The sequence below is a fragment of the Procambarus clarkii genome, chromosome 18 (assembly GCF_040958095.1).
Source record: "Procambarus clarkii isolate CNS0578487 chromosome 18, FALCON_Pclarkii_2.0, whole genome shotgun sequence".
Lineage (NCBI taxonomy): Eukaryota > Metazoa > Arthropoda > Malacostraca > Decapoda > Cambaridae > Procambarus > Procambarus clarkii.
Genome location: NC_091167.1, coordinates 31,008,625 through 31,013,784, shown reverse-complemented (window position 1 = coordinate 31,013,784; position 5,160 = coordinate 31,008,625). Strand labels below are relative to the sequence as shown.

The window sequence follows — 5,160 nt, the reverse complement described above, 5'->3', positions numbered from 1 at the left end:
GAACAAATTAAGAATTGGATTATTTATATATATTGGCCGTAATGCGTGCGAGCGCGCGCGTTTGTGTGTGTGTATTCACCTAGTTGTATTCACCTAGTTGTGTTTGCGGGGGTTGAGCTTTGCTCTTTCGGGCCGCCTCTCAACTGTCAATTAATTGTTTACTAACTACATTTTTTTACCACACCACACACACCCCAGGATGCAGCCCGTGACAGCTGACTAACTCCCATGTACCTATTTACTGCTAGGTAACAGGGGCTTTCAGGGCTAAAGAAACTTTGCCCATTTGTTTCTGCCTGGTGCGGGAATCGAACCCGCGCCACAGAATTACGAGTCCTGCGCGCTATCCACCAGGCTACCCAGGCCCCCTGTGTGTGTGTGTGTGTGTGTGTGTGTGTGTGTGTGTGTGTGTGTGTGTGTGTGTGTGTGTGTGTGTGTATCTTACCGTGAGATTGAAAAATTATCTTATGAACAATAAATTGTCTGTGACGTAACTCGTTCCCACTGTTGGTCTTTGTTGTCTCTCGCCTCACGGAATGGCAACACGTACTTCTGACACTGTTGATCACTGTTGCCAGGCAGTGATCCCGTACCACTGGTTCTTCGTTGTCTCTAAGTCTGGACACAAGCGACAGTGGAATTGATCATCTCCGGCTGCATGACTGAGTGCACCCAGCCTTTATGGACACAAATATTACATAAGTTCCGATTCTTGCCCCACCTCGTAGAACTTATTAATATTTCCTTTTGAAGAGCAACCTTTACTTTGTGATCTAGACGAAGTTTCACAGATTTGTTGGCGTGTTATTTACCTGATGGGATGGAAGGTGATGGTGGGGGGGGGGGGGAAATATCAATCATATTCTCTTGCTTTTCAATTGATTGTTCATTATATTTAATCAAAATTAATATGGAGATTGCAGCATCGTTGATGAAGGTAAAAGTGCTTTTAAATTGGCATTTACACTAATGTACTGATGTAATCTTCTTTAGTGTCACTGACACTGGCGATGACACGTAGCATTGACACTTTCCCTTGTCTCATGTATTACCAATACACTTCTCTGTCTGCTGTAGGTGTCACCTGCATTTAATGCCAACATAGACACCCACCCACTCTCTCCCACCTGCAAGGGACTTTCTTTTATCATGGAAGACAATATTCAGAGACCACACAATCTGGACAGCCTGCTTATGGTCACAAATGATATTAACTGGAAATAGTTAACTGGAAATAGCTTGGCATTTTTTATTTATTTTTTGGTAGAGGAGGGGGGGGGGGGGGTGTGTGTTTCCATCAGCTATTTCTAAAAGCAATCATCAGGTAATTGGACAATTGAATTGCTTATAGTCCTAATATGTAAAGCTATCGTCTCTACTCTTAATAAATTATTAATTGGGAGGGAGGGAAGGAGGGAATTATCAAGGGAAAACGCCAAGCCATTACGACTATATAGCACTTGGATGGGATCAGGATAAGGATTTGGGATACTTCACAGATGGAGAAACTGCCAAAGGTGTTCTCCAACTTTACTAAATTACTCTAACTCACGAAGCTAGTTAAGACATAGCAGGAGCATACATTGTAAGACTAAGCCTTCATTCAGCAGAAAGTCACACACACACCACACGTTTATAACCCTTTATTCTGGATTTCCTGGAAAGGATTGGTTTCTAATTGAACTTCCGGGAATTATTTACCACCTGCCTGTTTCGACCAATTAGTGTTGTCCATCTCTTACGATGTACGCGCCTTCCCTACGACACTAACCGCCTCAGTCTTCAGTGTTGGGACTCTAGTTACAGATATCAAAGGCTATATGTCTTGGTAGGGTTGATGTAGGGAGTGTTTGCAATAGAAGCTGCAAGTGAACGAAGCACGTTTCGAGGCATTGCTTCGAACATTGTCAAGAGGAGTATAGGTCTAATACTGACATAAGTAGATTTTAATCAGTCGGTATTTGACATTTACTATGTAAACCCGACGACTCTCTGCTTTGATGACGCTCTGTGATTAAGGGACAGCAAGTTCATTATTTTTTTCCGGACAACCTTGAACCCTCCTGTGAGTTTTTCCTTGAAATAATAACACTGGAGTCAGACTGTGGGAATTGTTGAACCTTCCCTTCTGACATGATGTCGTGGTGACGTATATTACCTATGACCAAAAATTAACGTACTAGAAATTGGCAGCGGCTTGCGAAATTGATATACTGTCCCATTTTCTGTTTTGGGTCCTCTGGTAAGTTAGGACAAGTGCACGTTAGTACGGCAGTTTCCTGATGTTGGGAAACCTTAGGAGGACGGGTTGAATTGTCGGCGAATAATTCCGCATTTGCAACTGCAAAATGTCTGCTGGCTCCTACTTACACATTGTTTATTTGTTGGAGATTACTTACCGAGAGGGAGGATACTTACACTTGAGAAGGTGTAAACATTCGCTACATGAGTGGATTGGTCCAGGCACAGTGCATACATAGCTGGTATTGGCAAATAATTACTTTACACCAAACGGAGTTTATGTATCTAGTTCTAACACTGATGTTGACACCTGACACGTGATTATACATACCTATTGATGACACTGAGGGACTAGTTAACACACAGAAGATTATACACAACCAGGTGTATAATGCACAACGTTACACAGTTGCTTGTCCTCCTCACAGTATTTACAAACAATCATTCACATCTGTGAGCCACGATACATCCTGAGAGAGATTGCAACATCAAATTCTTGCAACTGACCTTGACTTGTTTCAGAGACCTGCAGTTTGTCTGTTCCCCGACCGTCCAAGTGGTTGGGCACCATTACTTTATTCCTCCATCCTATCAAAAATTCATATTCACACATCCTTTCCCATGTGCTATATAGTCGTAATGGCTTAGCATTTCCTCCTAATAATTACCTACCTGGCACATTGGCCTATGATGATGGAACGCTGAATATATAATCCTCTCATAAATTTTAAAAGAGACCTGCGATCGCTAGCCTTTACAACATACCAATGAGGATGAAGCCCGATTAGCCTTGAATAAAATAATGTTAAAATTTCCTTTTATTTTTTTTTCCTTCGGAATTCTTCTTGTCTGCTCTTCATAGCTTCACGCCCACGACGAGCGTTCAAGCCCGTTTTCTTTTCTCCTAGTTAGTGCAAAGCACACTGTTTCAGAGGGTACACAGGTTATTTTTACTAACCAGAGGCAAACATTGGCTTCACTCGTGTTAATGACGGGTTTGTGATGGGCGATCACGTAAGAGTTAAGCAAATATTGGCTCTCTCGGCTTCCGTATCAAGTGGTAGACTGTAGTGGAGTGTACACCCACAGTTGGAAAAACGCCTCAAGAAAATGTTTTTAAGAACTCGTTTAGCAGTTTTTAGCACAAATTGGTTCAATGAACACGGTAAATGAAGGTTTTCACCTCATTCGCCCGGGAACTCGCCTATGAATATATTTTATTTAAAAGAAAGTCTGATGACTTGTGTTATTGATGCTGGAAGCTGTAGTGGTAATGTCTTTAAACAGGTCATGATTATGGCTTCATAGAGATAACGTTTCGCTCAATCATGAGGTTCGAAACGTCTAAAATAGCCCGTTATGCTGTCTGTCCAATAGAGTTCTCTTGAATTTTCGATCAGATAGTAACCATCTTTCCAACAGTCTGTCACTGTCATGCCATAAGATTTTCCTGATCTGTCCATCACACTGTTATGATTTTTCCAAACGTTTGTCATGCCCTCTTCCACACGCAGTCATGACCTCTACCGCATACTTCCATAACCACTGACTGCTACAATAAGGTGTTCATCCTTAATTAAGAGTAGGCCTATGTATCACTTGAATTCATGCTCAAAATTTGTTTCTAAAAATTTAAATTATAATTAACATATTAACTATTAAACTACCAATAATAACAGTCAATTAGACTTAATGCGTGGGTAGTCCAAAGTATTCGAAGTTAAACACCAAAAAATAAATTGTAAAAATTTTTGTTAGCATATAATAATTTACCATAGTTAGCATATAATAATTTACCATAGTTGCATTTTAGAAAAGTACAAAAACGACACTTTGACTATTATATAATTTACTGTTAGTGGAAATTGCTCCGTTCCAGTTTCGATTTCTGAGGATGATTTCGAACAAGATCATCATTCTTTGTTAATCATGTTGAGATGATTTTAAAGTTCTTAAATGAAGACTTCAGATTACCGTATAGTTCTTAAGATGTATCTTGGCGGCTTAGAGGGTCCTTACATGGTGCTTATGCGAGACTTGAATACTAAGTCACTGCTCTTACGGAGAACTTCGGTACTGAATTAGGGGCCTTTCACTAGACCTCCAAACTACATCACCAGACCTCCACACTACATCACGGCTCTTACACCAGACTTCCACACTACATCATGGCTCTTACACCAGACCTCCACACTACATCATGGCTCTTACACACTCGTAGCTCTTACACGAGCTCGTCACACTCGTAGCTCCCACACGAGGCCCCCGGAACACATCGTAAATTCTCATCCTCACTGTTGCTTGTGTGTTGCTCTCAACATAACTCGATGGCGCTCATGAATGTGTAAGAGCACTTTACTATGATGAACGGCAACCGGCAAGAAAACACAGGCTGACTGATCATAAATCTACGAGGAAAAATAAATATCTGGCATGTTTCTAAGTGCGTTCTCACCCTTTTTTATACTAAACCCCCACTCGTCTGGTTCGCAGAAATCGTGCTATTCATCCCATAAGGATTTAGGAATACTGTTTGTTTACGTTTTATCAGCTGATTCACACCCGTTTTCCCAGCAAACAAAAATGGCGGTTAATGTTATTGATGACGTTGATTTATGGACAGTTAGCAAAGAGATTTGTTGTCCTTAACGCGACAGACATTATGCTGAATGTTCGCGACATTTACAAAGTATATTGGTTTTGTTCAAGGTGATTTGGAAGGCGGTAGAACAGAGACAAAAATATACACCAACTTGGAATACGAAGCATAATAGTACTTGTGACTGGAAGATTAGACAGGGCGCTGGGAGATAAGTCCAGGTGCTTATATATTAGACAGGGTGCTAGGAGATTAGACAAGGCGTTGGGAGATTAGACCAAATGGTCGGAGATTAGACAGGGTAGTGGGACACATCTGGA

General features: G+C 41.1%; 1 non-coding gene across 1 annotated transcript; it reads right to left on the bottom strand.

Moving 5' to 3' along the window:
- Nucleotides 1-293: 293 nt before the first annotated feature.
- On the bottom strand, nt 294-365 carry TRNAT-CGU (transfer RNA threonine (anticodon CGU)). Its single transcript has one exon. It is a non-coding gene; the product is annotated as a tRNA-Thr (tRNA).
- Between the last annotated feature and the right edge of the window lie 4,795 nt (nt 366-5,160).